Source organism: Pantherophis guttatus, chromosome 3 (genome assembly GCF_059756535.1).
Source record: "Pantherophis guttatus breed Tessera chromosome 3, ASM5975653v1, whole genome shotgun sequence".
NCBI classification, from domain to species: domain Eukaryota; kingdom Metazoa; phylum Chordata; class Lepidosauria; order Squamata; family Colubridae; genus Pantherophis; species Pantherophis guttatus.
The window spans coordinates 24,771,782-24,789,017 of record NC_142065.1 but is presented as its reverse complement, the minus strand read 5'-3'; the positions used below and the strand labels follow the sequence as shown (position 1 = coordinate 24,789,017).

Sequence of the window (17,236 nt, the reverse complement as noted above, 5' to 3'; positions counted from 1 at the left end):
GCTTCTTCTGCTTTCATAATTTTAATAGCGTCTTATTATTTTTTGAAGAGACAAAGGTGCCATTAGAATGACAGTTTCAATAATCACGGGAAGAGCTTTATCATATAAAAATAATTTCTTCCTAATTTACAGCTGATTTAATTAATTTATATCATGAAGGATATCAATAAAAATAACTTATTAAATTATAAAAAATACATATTTTACTCCCAGCATCTTCGAGAGTAGAAATAATGCTTTGTATTAACTATTTCAATCAAGGTGTAGTAGTTTACCAGGTCTTTTCCCTTACAGTGGTACCATGGTACTTAACTGCTTTGAAACTCACTCAATACATTTTGACATGAAATTTTGTCCCTGTATTCATCATTTGTTTGGTACTCAATGCACAAGTTAGAACTAGTTGGTGTCAGCTGCCTTGTTGACTCACTACATTATTCTTTATGGGAAAAATTTGTTTGGTACTCATTTCTGGTACTCATCGTGACTCCCGGAACCAATTAAGGATGAGTACTGAGATACTTCTCAACATTTATTTTATTTGACACAACGATATTCTGTATCAGGTCCATAGAAGGAAAATATAAATATAATTTTTATTTATAGAGAAGCAATGTGGTATAGCATTAAATTGTTGGACCAGGAGTGAGAAATCCCAAATTCTTACCACCCACTGAATGACTTTGGGGTAGCTGCTGTCTCTCACAGTGGTGGGTTGCTCCCGGTTTGCATCGGTTCTATAGAACCGATAGTAAAACCAGTGAGAAGCTCCGCCCACCGACCCCATGTCATCAGAATGCTTCTGTGCATGAGCAGAAGAGTGCGCGGCCCCATTGCGAACCGGTAATAAAGGTAAGTAGAACCCGCTCCTGGTCTCTCAGGTCAACCTACCTGACCCAGTGGTGGTCATGGGAAAAAATAGATGAGAATTTAATCCCTTTCTCTTAGCTGCCTGTTTACTTTACTAAAAAGTGACTGCTTCAGTGGACTGCCTGTGGAGGCAGATGTGGAAAAATTATATTAGCTATTTTGCTTTCTATTCAAGAAATGCCACTTGCCTTGATAAACACAGAATATACTTCTAGACTCTGATGCCATAAATCTCACAACGCTGGAAGAAGGTTTTTGAATGAAGCAAATGTAAAAACCCACATGATAAGCAGTTTCAGTTTCAAGTTTGTATTCCAATTACAAGGAAATAATCTATAATGGTTTGCAATAATGACCTTGGAAAACTGATGGAAGAGCTTCAGTCTGAGTACACGGAAGGAATGTGGCAAACATCCCAGAAGGGACCCTCCCTAGTTTCTTACACTATAAAGGTGAGGAGCGAGAAATATACTTTCAGACTTGCAAGATATTGTTAATGAAATATTTTACAATAAAGTTAGAACTGGGTGTATTGTAATACATCCATTAATACATCTGGATGTGCTTCTCTGGACTACCTCACAAGGCTGACATCAAATGATTTTCAGCCTCACAGCCCCAAACTAAGAGATGAACTCCACAGAAGACAAAATTACTTATATATGTAGTATAAAATAGTGATAAGAATTTTGCAAACCTGACTGTACTTTACTCCTCACTGTCCCTTACCCCCACACTCCCTACCCCACTGGTTATATCCATGTGAATTAGGGAAGTGCTTGAATTGCTTGCATATGCATTCTTCTTCTTTTGAACTTAAAACCAAGTTTTCCTCGTGTCACTTTGGGAACTAATTTGCTCTATCTCTGTCCAAGTTATTTTCCTTGTTCTCTGCAGTAGGGCAATGTATTCTCAGGAAAGTTTTTCAACACCACATTTCTTCTTCCTTCAGCTTTTCTAATGTTTCAGTTTTCACAGATGGGAAAACTATGTTCTTGACAATATATACTTTTGTTGTCAATGTAATTTCTCTTTGAACATAAATATTTTGTTTAAATCCCTCACAGCCTATCTCCTGGTTAGCAGATGTTGCTTATTTCATGGCTTTACTCATCAGTCCTGTAAATTTTCAAGTTTATGAAGATAAAGTCTAATCTAATCCTCTGCAATGTGCTGAAAAAACATTTAACATGTCCATTAAAAACATCCAAGTTTAGACTGTTCTACTTGTATAGATTTTAGCAGTAGGGCATTTTCCCATATATTTAAATAAAATCTGGGTAGCTGCAACTTATGCCTATTATTATTGGTTTGGGGTAGTTGCTGTCAGGTGGGGGAAAGTGCATGAGTGGCTGAGGAGGATATGCAAGTGACTAAGGAGATGCAGTCCAAGCACAGCAAGTCTCAGTGCATGTGTACAGTTGGCTGGTGAGGCACAATGTGAGCCCAGAGCGGCTGGGTGCATGAATGGGCAAGACTTACCTGAGCAATTTGTGACTTTCCCTGCTGGCTTTCTCTCAACTTTACTTGCCGAAAGTTGGCAGGAAGGCGACAAATTGCAACCATGGGATGCTGCAACTATTGTAAGTGTGAGTTGGGATGGCTGGTACTTCAAGGACCAATCGCAACCATCGCTTGTTCAGTACCAATGTAACTTTGAATGGTCACTGAACGAATAGTTTGTTAATCGATGACTACCTGTAAAATGCATCCAATTAGTTGAAATGTATATGTATTTCAGACATCAAAGCAATGTTCAGATTTGCAGAAATATTCCATAGCTACAAAAGCTTCCAATTTTGTAAGAATTCCAAAAATATGAGAGAAACCCTAAAAGGCAAAACTACTTCTATACACACAGATTTTCTGCTTCCACACAATATTCTTATTAACAATCAGGTTTTTTGCCAACAAATTATCCCCCATGAAATGCTTTTTATCCAGCAGGCATATTCCCCCTCCCCAGATCTCTCTCTCTCTCTCTCTCTCACACACACACACACACTTATTTATGTTCTGCTACAGAACAGGGAATCTGGATACAACCAACCACAAGGTCATGTGCAATTATTTTAGTTTTTCCTTCTTAACTGATTCATTATGGAAAGAAAAATGAAATGGCTGCAACAAAATGGGATTCTTAGATAGGATTACTGATGTCTGGACTCTTGATAAAATTATGTGACTAAGGCAAGAAAATTAGATAACAAAAGCAGTGCAATGTAGTGGCTTTGAACTAAGTAGACCAGGAAGATTGATGTTCAAATCCTACTTAAACTTGCCTTAAGCTTTCAAAGGAAAAAAAGAAGATAAATGCAGAAACAGCAACAACAGAACTACTACATTACCCATGGCATCCAGATACATGTCAAAATTGCCAGACGGAGAGTTGCAATGCAAGCTCCACCTCTTTAGGATGTTCTGTGATGTCACACATTCAAATTCACAGCCGTGCCTGCCATGCTTCCGAATTGGACTCCCCTGCCAAGACAGGGTACCACAAAAACACTGAAGCATCCTTTCTCTAACAATGCAATTCACCTGCAAACCCTAACACTTCCTTAACATGCTGTAGTTACCTCAGTAGTAGAGAAAGGATTCTTCTACCTCCTTCTTTTATTTTTTCAGATCTTCCTTCCTTCTCTTCCATTCATTAACTAATAAGATTAATTTCACTACTATAGCTTGAATCCCCTGTTTTTTTTGTATCTGCTGCCAATTAACCCAAATAGTTGCTGCACTAACTGAATGGAGAGGGGCAAACCCAATTAGGAAATCTAAATAACTAATAGAGAGATGAACAAAGTAGATGGCACCACTAAAAAAATAATTTGTTGGACAACTTGCTTAAATTGAAGTGCCTCATCATATAGTACTGTCAATGTAAATATATTCATGAACTGGAATAGGCATAACAACAGGTCAGCCAATGGGGGACTGTTTGGTAACTGAAACATAGTATTTGTTGTATGGGGCCATAAAAGACAGTTTGGAGTCTCGGCATGGCTTAACTGTTCTGTATATAAGCTTGAGGGCACTAGCTTCTCCCTCTTCCATTTTGCCTCCTCCATTTGCTTGCCTCCTTTTGCTGGCCTCCATTTTGTGCTGTGATTGTACTTACTATTTCTCTTCTCTACAACGTGGAAAAACCTACAAGGGTATTGTATATTTGCCTTATGTGTTATTATGTATATAAAGAAGTTTTGAATCCTGCTGAATTGTCTGATTGTGTGTGCTGCAACAAACTCTGACAATACAATATAATATCTATATAAGCAAAACGATGAAAAAGTTAGCTTCTCTAAACTTAAACTATTATTTTATATTCTACTAATTTGTAGTTAGGATTGAATTAGTAAAATATAAAATAATAGTTTAAGTTTAGAAAAGCTAACTTTTTAATTGTTTTGCTTATACAAATATTAGGTTGCCATGGGAATGTGCATTTTCAGAATTTAAAATTACTGCTTGCAACCATTCCTTCGTTTTATGAAACAGCTCTTTCTACAACACAAAATAGTTTTTGTCAGTTATTCAAATACCAGCCACTTTCCCTAATTCATAATCATTATTTCCCTGAATCTTTTTCTATTGTTTCCACAAGTAGAAAAAAGTGTGTATATATAAATGAAATGCCTATCTTTAGGAAGAATATAAAGCAAGACAAAACATTTTAGCACAAAGCATATTGTGCTCTATATTGTGTGTTCTATGGCTATAATTAGTATTTTATTTTTAAGTACTAAAATATCATCATAAATTATCAATCTGTTGATCTGAACTAGGATATTTCACGCAACCACTGAAGAGCCATAAAGGTAGGGAAAGAAACCAGACTCTCATCAATATAATGATTGTTACTGTGATTGCTATTATTCATGTTGCAATTCTAATGTAAACACTACTAATAGTTCTAATCTTAGTATAATGGACTTTAGTAGACTCCATCTAACAGTCTAGTAACTAAAATCAGCATCTCTATCTGTGTAATAGATGGAGGGGAAGTTGGAATCTACATTTAAAAATGACTTGCTTCTTTTAAGTTATAAGCAACATAAAGCAGATTGTTTTTCTGCATTCATATGTTGGGTATAAAACATACCAAGACTTCAAAATAGGAATCCAACACCAATCTCTTTGTCAGTGTAGTAACTTCATACCAATCCCTCTATTCTCCAATCTTCTTTTTCTCTACGTCTGCTGCTAATATCCAAGTGCAATATACCCCATCAATTTACCCAACCCATTCATACCAATGCCTTTACTTCCCTTTCTTTAGTTACCGTCGATGTTCCAGCATGACAGTTATGATGGACTACCAAAAGCTACTTATGAAGTTCCAATGTCTGCACCACCCATGGTCATGTGACTGGATTTTTGACACTTGGCAATTGGCCCATATTTATGGCCATTTGCAGTATCCCACAATCACATGACCACAATTTATGTTTTTTGCTGCAAACCAGCATTTACTTAGGTTACTTTACTACTTTATGGTATTTAATGACCGCCACAGAAAATGTCATAAAATTGACTGTGGTTACAACTGTAACAACTTATGATCAAAATTGCAGGCTCAATTGCAGTCAAAAGTCAAGGATTACTTTTAAAAACAGACACCTTTGACTGCTGGTGTTTATCTGGACAATCATGTACTTTTCTTAACAATACAGAAGTGGCTTGCTACTGCCTTTTTTCAGGCTATCTTTTCTATTTTCCTAGTTTAGACCACATTCTTGGAATTGTTCATATCCAAGTCTTTACAAGGTCCTATTCAAATTCCTTTGGGGTTAACCAAAAGCAGTTAAGTATTGTTACCTGTGCTGTTCACCAACAGCCTATACAGGTAGTCCTCAACTTACAACAGTTCATTTAATACTGTTCAAAGTTACAATGGCACTGAAAAAAGTGATTTATGAACATTTTTCACTTACAACCACTGCATTACCTCATGATCAGATAATCAAAATTCAGATGCTCGACAACTGACTCATATTTATGACAGTTGCAGTGTCCCGGGGTTATGTAATCATCTTTTTGTGACTTCTGACATGCAAAGTCAATAGGGAAGCCATATTCACTTAACAACTGTGTCACTAACTTAATAACTGCAGTGGTTCACAGTAGGATACGACTGATGCAGCTTCTACTCAGGTCTCAGTCCAATTAATCTTATTTTTTCAAAGGATCAGTTATTCTTTTCACAAATTATGATCTTATATCTATAAAATTAAAAGTGTCAGAGGATGAAATGGATACCAGTCTGTAGACCCTTGATATATAATCAAGGTTGATATAATCAACCTTGTGATCTATTTAATAGATTACAAGATTCCTTGGTGTGATTGCTGCAAAAGACTAATAAAGCAACCTACCTGGAATATTAAGTAACTTATTTATTTTAAAGCAAATTTGCATTACAACACATATGGCAAATATCAGGGCTCATTGGAGGGAGGAGAAGGGTAGGCTTTAGAAAGTTATCTGACATTTGCACTGCGCCACAGTTTTTTGTAAACAAATGTCACCCTATTCTGCACTGTCAGAATGAAATATAGCATCTACAGGCCCATTTTGAATTTCAAAAGAAATATGTTGTACCAAGCTTAATAAATATGTTAAAAAGTTTGTGCACGTGTGTGAGTGGTCCGATGCCGTATAAAACTTATGCTTCCCAAAAGCAAACAAAGTCAGCTACAATGGAATCATCCAGGAATGCAAATTACCAATATTAGCACAAAAAGTATAACCATCAAGGATGTGTATGGTTAAGTTACTTATAATAGCTGCTAAACTCTTATTATTTATTTAACCACCGTAATGAAAAGAACCATTTGAATTATGAATAGCACCAAATGAGTTTTCACTTTGAAATATTTTCAAAGCTTCATATTCATTCTAGCTTATCCATATACAGTACATGCTTGCCACTGATTTTAGAGCAATCACGATCTGTTTTATATTTACCTCATTGATAGATAAGAGATAGATTATCATGGCTTTACAGGGTTTTTTTTAAAAAAATTAACCTTGGAAAACTTCATATGGAGATCAATCACATGCACATGCTTTCAAGTCTGCTGTATTTCACGGGTAGTATATTGATTTGTGAAAGGAAAATACTTCCCGAAAGCTTGCAAAGTACAAACCTTGATTAGAAATGGGGGAGGTTTTATATGATCCAGTTCAATACTTCTTCTTCCATCTTTTGATGACTGAATTTAGAACTGAGTTAAGCAAGAGAATAACTGATCCAAGAGTTGTAGCTTATACTATAGTATGTTCCAGGTTTGTAGGACAAATATCAAGAAACATGGTAACCCGGTGGGTCACAGAAATCTAGAGATTTAAAGTAATTTGGAACTTTTAGGCATTGGATGACTAGCTAGGTGGCTTAAAGTACTAATTCCAATTAATTGTCTGGTGAATCAAATTATCTACAGGCAGTCCTTGTTTAATGACCATAATTATAACCAGCAACTGAAGTGGTCACTAAGTGAAACTATGACTGTGATGACAATCTTATTCAGCTCTCCTTTGCTTTATAGACCTTCAAAGGTTGTAAATATGAAGCCTAGCCACCAAGTTACTTTTTTATCACCATTATAGCTGCAGATGGTTCCTGTCTGAGGCAGTTCCTAAATGAGGATTGTCTGTATTTATACCAATTTTCCCTGGTGCTGATCATAGGAAGCATATTATCCTATTGGAGATCAACCTAACAATTTTGCCCTACTTTGCCACTCAAGTCACAAAGCTGCCACATAACTGCGAAAGGGGCATTATTCACTTGGAATGAAGCTTCCTCACATTCATTGGATGTAGAAGGTTGAAAGTTCTGATGCAGACTCTGAGATTCTCCATCTCCAGTAGTTTCTTATCCCATAACGTATTCTCTAAATCTTAACATTTCCCACATTCAGTGATGGAGAGGGCAAGGGAGGAGCAAAAGGCCTTACATATAAATTGAGAGCCTTTTGTACATGTGCTGTGGCAGTCAAATCCATGTACAAAATCATCTTACTGCATGTTTTTGGACAAGCTCGATTTCACTCCTAATACTAGTAGTTATGAATTTCTACAACACTTTCTTAATGGAGTTAAAAAGCTTCAGTCACATTACTTATTTTTTTTCAGAAGCCAATTTATACAGTAGTGGCCAAAATTGTGAAAACCTTTTAGGAAAAGTGTATTTTCTAAAACTTGCCCAAAAGCTCGATTTCACTCCTAATACTAGTAGTTATGAATTTCTACAACACTTTCTTAATGGAGTTAAAAAGCTGCAGTCACATTACTTATTTTTTTTTTCAGAAGCCAATTATACAGTAGTGGCGAAAAATTATGGAAACCTTTTGGGAAAAGTGTATTTTCTAAAACTAGCTAATATCACTACTTTTTTTTTGTAGTAGTACCATAAAATTATATATCAATGGAAAGATAATTTAATCAAGAATGTAATGCAATAACTTTTATGAAGGATTTGCTGTTAGAATAGTAGTTACAGTATAAAGAAGAAACGTGAAACACGTAGAAAAAATGAGATACGCTAAAATTATCACCATAGAAAAAACGAGATATACAAAAATCATCACCATGTCAGTTAATACTTAGTTGGGTAATCTTTAGCATGAATTACGGCCTTACGTCTTCCCATGGAGTGAACCAAGTCTTTTAGTTCTGCAGCTGTTATAATGTAAAACCAAGATTGAATGATTGCTTCTATTAACTGGGTTTTATTGCTGGGTCGCTTCTGACTAACAAGTTTCTTGAGTCAGCTCCATAGATTTTCAATTGGGTTAAGGTCTGGGCTATTCCCAGGCCATTACAGCAGTGGAATATGGCTATCCTGAAACTTCAGAAAAAAAGTGGTGTTATTAGCCATCAAACCTCAAAAATACACTTTTCCCAAAAGGTTTCCACAATTTGGGCCGTTACTGTAGTTAGTTTTCCAATACAGGTAGTCCTCGATTTATGACCACAATTCAAACTTTCTGTTGCTAAGTGAGACAGTTTTAAGTGAATTTTGCCCCATTTTACAACCCTTTCACAGTGTGTTAAGTGCACCACTGCACTTAATTGTTAAATTGAACAATTGAATCTCTCTCTCTCTCTCTCTCTCTCTCTCTCTCCCCCTCCCTCCCTCCTCCCTCCCTCTCTCTCTCTCTTTTGAGCAGAACTGAATTTGCTGAGATTTTGTACAAAGCTAATTGTAAAAGCAACATAGTCTGTAATTTTATGTATTTGGGCTTGTCAATCAGAGAAATAAATTAGAATTAGGACAGAGTGAGAGTGAGATACTTGCTGTACAGAGAATTAAGAATGAAGTTTCAGATGCTGTCAGGCTATATCTGATAAATATAACAAAACACAAATATGTTACACCATAATATACTGCATTGATTCTAATTATCATTGATTTATGTGTTGAATCATTGATTTATGTGTATGTGCACAGAGGAGACCCAGCTGTTAGACGTCCCTCAGACACAGAGACTCACTAAGTTAGGTTGGATCAGAGTCTCAGTCTCTTTCTCTCTCTTCCTCCCTCCCTCTGTCGTGGATATAACATACATCCATACATGTGCACACACTGAAGTAGATTAATATGTTTATATTTGGCTGTGTCTCAGGTGTTGAAAGCACTGCCCTTTCACTTATATTACTTTTCAATAAAAATAATAATCAACGGGATTAAAATATTCAGTCATATGCAGATCTCCCTCTCAATACCCTCTCAGCATAGGTACCTGTTGTGTGAGCAAGGGGACTGCCCACATCAAACAGCCTTTGAAAAAAACCCCAGTTGTTCATTTCTGCCAATTTCATTCCGTATCAAGGTTGAATTTTTATACAACACTGTCAAGCCAAAGATAGCTTGCAGCTATCCTAATTGAACTGACTCATGCATGGCCTGTCCATCAAAACATGTGCTTTGCTATGAAGTATCAGAGAGCTTTAATGATTTATTTATTTCATGACATCTGGTAGTTTAGCAGGACAGTCAAATGCCATGCTTTAAAATGATTTTTTCTTTAATTATTTAAGCCTTTAGAAGTTTTTTAAAAAGTGATATACAGGATGAATTAAAGCGTGAAATATTCACTGGCTCAGAATTCGAGCTAATCATTATTATTACCATAATCCCTTCAAGAAAAATGTGAAAAGAAGCCAAGATAATATTGCATTTATCAACACTTACAGCTACCTAAGCATCTATCTTTTCTTTCTATATAAAGTACTACATCTCTGAATATTTTTCAACATAACCAGTGCTCAAGCTGTACATGCGTTATGATTGTAGTTAGAATCAAGGTGCAGACTACCGACATGCAAATTGATCTTATTACACACAGAGGTGGTGCCTGGTTGAACCCAAGCCTCTATCATGCTGTTTACATAAGGACTCCCCCCCGCAATCCATGCCAAAGTTAAAATTCAAAATTCATAGGTTTATTACAAAATCTAATGAGAGGTTCTTAAGAACTGCCACAGTATTTTGTAATAAAGAGGTTGCATGTCTTTTGTAAGTTTACATGATATAGAAGTCTTTCTTAATGTGTTGCCTCAAGATCCCAATTCTTCCTCTAGTACAGGGATGGCTAACCTTTTCCGGACCAAGTGCCCAAAGCATACGCGCATGCATGAATGCACACAAAATCCCAAAATGCAATGCGCGCCCCACCCCCTGCATGCCCCCTGCCCCACACATACACGCACACTCCCGCCATCTGCGCATGCGTGTGCACCCCGTATGCTCCCCCGCATGCATGCATGCCCCCCCCACACTTCCACTCCACTGTGCATGTACGGCAGAGACTTGAAGACCAGCTAGCTAGCGGGAGGTGAGCATGAATGTGCAGCGGAACTGAACTGGGGCGACGGCTCGCGTGCCGTCAGAGAGGGCGCTGCATGCCACCTCTGGCACACATGCCATAGGTTCGCCATCACGGCTCTAGTACAATGATAAAGAAAAGAGAAGAAGTTAGCGTGAGAGTTAATTGGGCACTTTTTTTTCTCCCTTTTCTCACACAGCAGATTTTTTTAAGAAAAGGGAAGAAAGGAAAAAGAGTATCAACTGTAAAAGATAATTCCTGGAAGCTGGGATTATTTGAGGAAGCAGCTTCACAAGTGGTTCAGTAAATGATGCATAACAAGAATATGAAAACACAGTTTGGCATGTTCTCAAAATTCTTGTACATTCTGGCTTCAGGGAGAAGGAAAGCACTTACTTCTTAATGCTTTTTAAAAATACACGCTGTAGTTATGCTATATTACCACCTGACTAACCAGTTTTCTTTAGCTCAAGTGTTAATGCTTCTCAGTGGGCTATTCAAATGTGCATAACTTAAATAAATACATGCAAATAAATAATGGACTTTTTTCTAGACTCTGGAAGAAGCATTCACTCTTATCATCTTAGAAATGAAGGAGAGAGCTCTAAGTAGTTTCAGTTGTTAGGAAAATAAAGAATGGTAAGATTAAAAAGAATTAAGAGTAATTTTTTGTGACAAAGCATTTTGTTATAAAATATGCATGTGAAATTTTCCATTTTTAACTATGAGGTATGTAAAAAATTAAATATACGTGGTCTTAATGCATTTTTTTTAAAAAAGAAAATGTCGGAACAGCATGGAAACTAGCTAGTAACAACAGATGGTTCGTAGACAAAATCGAGCCAGAAGATTTCAGCTAAAAGGCATGCATTTCCATAGCACAGTCTGTGACAGCATCAATATTATTGTTCTTTAGTATTGTGTCACAATGCATTTATAGGAACATTACTGTAAGAAACTAATTTGTTCATTTTTTCTTCCAGCAGTACTACTTGTCAATGAAGTAACTACATTACAGGGATTTAATATGATGATATGATTAGTCATTCCAGCCCTTCTGAATTCAGTTTAAAACAACTGAGATATAGTCAGATGGCTACGCCTATTTTCAGACCAATTGGGCATCAGGATACTATGAACATAGAAACACTTACATATTTCCAAGGCTATAGAAGCCTCAGAGAAACATCAGCCAATGAGGTTTTACCCTTTCAATAGACAATTGTCAATCAATGAATGTTTACTTGCTGGTGATTACTGAGTACCTCATCCCACAATTTTAATGATATACGTATTGGTCTCACAAGAAAGAGCAACACCCGAGTAAATGCTCCTCATGGTCAATACCACTGAGAAGTCAAAGATGACTTCCATTGAGAAGTCTCAACAAAGGCCATCCCTCAAAGCAAAAATGTCATTTTCACCTGAGGCCCAGGCCTAAACTCTAACTGAAAGGGATCCAGATAATCCACTATGGCACTCTGGAACTGAAATTCCATGACCTTCTTAAAAGCCTTCCCCAAAAAGGAAGATATAAGATAAAGTAGTAAAGCTTCATTATAAGGTAGACCCAAAAAGTCTTCTTAATAAGATATACTGCTCCTTCATCAAAGACTTCTGGTATAACTCCCCTCTTCCAAAAAAATCACTGACCACTTTTCTGGATCCATCTGTTGGCATGGATCTAAGTAATTAATAATGAATGTCACATTAGATAGTGCCTTGCCCAGGGCCAGATTTAGATGAAAAGAGGCCCTAGGCTATTCCACTTATGAGGCCCTTTCACCTATAGTGAAAGTGTAATTTTAATTTTGCTAACAATTTGAATGTAGGCCCCTCTTGATCTTGAGGCCCTAGGCTGAAGCCTAGTTAGCCTATAGGAAAATCCGGCCCTGGCCTTGCCCACTTTATGAGAGTTCACAAGCTGAAATAAATCCATTCCACAGTACAAAACAGTAACCACTTCAAATCTGACCTGTGAAGAGGTAAGACTCTAATCAATTTGACTTTATCAGCAAAACGTATGATGTATCATAGCATTCTGCTGGCATTTTTCTGTTCATTCCTCCCACAAAAGAATGGGTTATCTTAAAGAAGAATGCTGGAAGATAACTCCCTCATAAATGGAGAAATACTGAAAGTTTGCTGTCCTTATTGACAGGCTCAAACATATTCCTTCTCTTACCTAATAATTAGTCAAGTTTACTTTTCACCTTTATCCACCAGTATTCCAGGTCTTAGTTTTGTTGCTTCATTTTTTGTTCAGTAACCTAAGGAGCATGTCAAGATTGGCCAAGAGAGATGGTTACACAGGAGCAAACTTGTCAAGTGCTCTGATCACCTCCTGGCTTGCCAAATTGTTCAACACAGCTGTTGTCCTGGAACAATCAACTTAATCAGTTTACCCATCCTGCAGTGGTCTTGGTGGTGAAAAAAATCATGCGGACCAGAAAATGACCTGATTATGGCAAAGGACCTGATTATGGCAGAACAATGACCTGATTATGGCAGAACAAGGTCTTTAATTATCACATTACATGACAACTGCTCTGAGACAAAGACAAGACCTAACACAAGTCCATCTGTATAGGTTCAGCCCAAGATTACTTGTGACTGGTCCACAGTTATCACAGACAGGAATTCCCAAACTGTTCCAGACCACAAATCCAGGACAGGAAGACTGAAATTCCCTAGCACCAACAGCAGAGGGAAAGAGACATTCCTATCACCAGCCCAGCAAGAAAGCCTAAGAATATAGAAAGGGATTCTAAGTATTGGTATTCGCATGTCCATAGAGCCAATTTCACCCACTGGCATTAGCACTATAGTACAGCCAACACAACTAAGATGACTCTCAAGATCATTGCCACTTCCCTTCCCTGACCTCAACATTGCAGCCATTATAGGATCTAAAATCCAGAAAGCTCTGATCACCTCCTGGCTTGCCAAGAGGCCAATGACCAAGAAAATCTTCTTGATAACCATTTTTTGAAAATTCCTATCATTCGTCTTCCTCCCTCCCTCCTTCCCTCATGGAAATTTACCAATTTCCATATTGTTGGCATTTATAAATGGAATTATTTCAGAGTGCTTTTGATATGACATATTGCCATTAACTTTATAATTTTTCTGTAATTATTTATAAGTTAATGACTGACTACTTGTAATTCATTCATTTTTATCTGTGCATTATCGGTATTTTATAACACTGCTTTGATTTTTATTTATGATTTTTATCTATGATTTTTGTTTAGTATATTGTGGGAATTTTATTATACTGTTTATAGATTTACTGTATTATAAGCCACCAAGAGCTTCTTTGATCATGACAAGCATACAATGAATGAGTGAATGAGTGAATGAATGAACAAACAAATGGTTTTTATTACTTAAGATCAGAAGAAATTGAGACCTTCATTGCGCTTTCTATCTCTACATATATGCACACACGCATACACACAGAGAATTACAACATAGTTTCATGTCTTCTTTACTTCTTGACACTGTCCTTTAAATGGCAACCTCCCCCTTTTAATTAATTCTGAGTTTTTAGATTCCTTCATAAGTGATCAGCCAAAGAATTAAAAATGTAGTACCAATAAGCAAAATTTCTATCATTAAGTGAATTTTTCATTTATCAGATGTTAGGCTAATATTTATTTTAATAGTCTTTGCCTTATGTATCTTCAGTAGAACAAAAAAAAAATACAATCTTGTCTTCCAACAGGTGTGGAACAGACTGTTCACATATATTTACTCAGTGTTGCAACTAGGTAATTTTAGATACTGGACATATTATTCTGTAGAGATGGGAGATATGGAGAGCCATGTGGCACTGCTATAGTTGTGAAAAAACTGCTAATTTAAATGTACTTCTCCCTCTCACCAGTCTTCCATATCTTATATTCATGATGTGTTAAAAAAATAAAACAAAAAAGACTATTAAATCTGATTTAAAGACAGATACAGTATATGTATTTTTCTATGTTATACTCTAAAATCATAGCATCCCATCCTGTTAAGGGAGTATAAACCGGACAGTCAAACATTCTATGGTGTCTATTTCAAGAGGAATTCATACAGAAATTTTATGGAATTCAAGAGGAATTTCATAGAACACTGGCATAGGGGGAGAATATTTTAGCCTTAGCATCTGAAACTCTTGAAAAAGTAGGATAAGTAATTTCTTTCTTTCTAATACTTCTGATCAATAGTAGTTGGAACAGATGGCCTTGTAGTTACCCAGATGTCAAGCCATAAAAGGTTTTATAGGTCAATATCGGCGTCTTAAATAATACATGGAAACCAAACAGTAACCAGTGCAAGACCTGCAGAATTTATGTTATATGTGTGCACCAGTGGTGGGATTCAAATAATTTAACAACCGGTTCTCATGCCCAATGTCCTCAGCGTACTAGCAGAAGCACTGACAACACATAGTAAGGCCATAGTTGCTGTCCATGCTGGTTGGAGGACATGCGGCTGCGAGAGGAAGAGAGGCCGGGTGAACCAGACCCAGACGCTTCCTGTCTCCCCTCGTCCCAGAAGCACCAACCTCACACTCTCCCCTCTCTACTAGCAGCCACCCGCTTCCTTCTGTTTCTCCCTCCCTGCTGCTGGGCGATCCCGTGTTCCCTGTTGCTGACATTCCATAGGGTGGGGGGTGGCTGAGAGGCCAAGCTGCTGCCCGACAAATCTCCTCCAAGGAAGCCTGGGTAGCCCAGGCTGCCGATGTGGCCGGAATGCGGGTGGAGTGAACCGTTATTCAAGGAGGAATAGGTAGGGCCTGGGACTCATATGCCGTGGCTATAGTGCCCCACCGTGACTGAGGACACCTTCTGGCCCATCATGGACTGCTGGAAGGATACAAGGAGGGACTCTGTCCGTCTAAAGTCAGAGGTCCGACAGAGGTAGATCCTAAGGGATCTCCTCACGTCCAGGGTGTGCCAAGCCTGCTCTAAGGGATGGGTAGGATTCGGGCAGAAATTGGGAAGGACCAGTTCCTGAGCCCGGTGGTATGGTGAATTAAGCTTAGGGAGGAACGTGGGGTTCAACCTGAGGACCACTCGGTTGGAATGAAAAACACGCCCTGATGGAAAGGGCTGCCAATTCTGAAACCAATCCCACTTTTCAGAAATCAAACTTTTGTCTTATGTGTCGTAAGACACAAGCACTCAGAACAGTGGTGACTTTAACTAAAGCTATCTGTTATTTATGAAAAATATTGTTAGTATACAGTGGTGGGTTTCAAAATTTTTTACTACCGGTTCTGTGGGTGTGGCTTGGTGGGCATGGCATGGCTTGGTGGGCGTGGCTTGGTGGGCGCGGTAGGGGAAGGTTACTGCAAAATCCCCATTTCCTCCTGATCAGCTGGGACTCGGGAGGCAGAGAGTAGGTGGGGGCAGGGTCAGTCAGAGGTGGTATTTACCGGTTCTCTGAACTACTCAAAATTTCCGCTACCGGTTCTCCAGACCTGGTCAGAACCTGCTGAAACCCATGTTTGTATATGAACATCCTCTTTTCACAGCAAATTAATACCTTTTCAATAGATAATGACAACTATCAAGGCTAAGATGGTAAGATTTCTTTCAATGCTTTTAAAAGTTACTACAGTGGATGCCTTTTTTAGTCCTTGGAAGATTGATGATTCCATTATTTGTAGGACTCAGCAATAAATCTCAGAGTTTAGGCTAAAGTGAGCACTTTCCCTACTTTGCGTCTTCCATTACACCGTTATTCATCATGTTTAATCATTCATTTACCTTTGACTGCTACTGCGCTCAGGGAGGACCAGCAGATTATTGATTTTTGACTTTTACCCTTTAGAAGCTGGGAAAACTGGCTTTATGACTGCTTAATCAAAAGTGACATCCTATGGGTGAAGTAAGGGGATGAGAAAAGAATGTTGCAAACCTTGAAAAAAATGAAAGCTAAAGAACAGAGTTTGTTATGATGGAATGGAATTAAGAGCCTACAGAGATGATTATAGAAAACTACAAATTAAAATAGATACCATCCATGAGACATGAAGAGATTTGCCCAGTTGAAAAATATTTCTGGGAATAAGGAAAAATATACTGTAAATTACTATCTTCAGCTAAAAGAAAAATAAACAGGCCAAAATTGGAATCATCTAATAATTAAGTTCAACTGAATAAATGCACCTTCTCAAAACTCAAGGAACAAATTGGAAAGAAATCCAGAACACGTACAAGGAAGAATTTCTTCACAAAATCTGTGAATCCTATAATATTTGATACTACAAAATTGTGGTATTGATTACTGACTTGCATTATTTTAAAAGATACAGAATCCATTTTTGAGAGCAAGTCATAATACTTCAAAGATTTGTGGAATAACCATGATTCAGTTACAGAAGAACAATGTTATGTGTGTGCATGTACAGGCATACACACACACACACACACACACTTAACTTTCTAGTATTTCTGTTGTTAAGTTCTGTTGCCCAATTTTACAACCTTTCTTGACCCAGTTAAGTGAATCATTGCAGTTGATAAGTTAGTAACACA

General features: G+C 37.5%; 1 protein-coding gene across 14 annotated transcripts in view; it reads right to left on the bottom strand.

Annotated features, from left to right (window-relative positions):
• SULF2 (sulfatase 2) overlaps nt 1–17,236 on the bottom strand; it is a 293,351-nt gene that overhangs the window by 159,960 nt on the left and 116,155 nt on the right. Inside the window, exon 1 of one of the 14 annotated variants that reach the window (XM_087889136.1) lies at nt 2,353–2,568. The exons of the other annotated variants lie outside the window; for them this stretch is intronic. The gene's annotated coding sequence lies outside the window, so the exon portion shown is untranslated. Of the gene's footprint in view, nt 1–2,352; nt 2,569–17,236 lie in introns of those variants that run through there. 14 annotated transcript variants of the gene reach the window in all.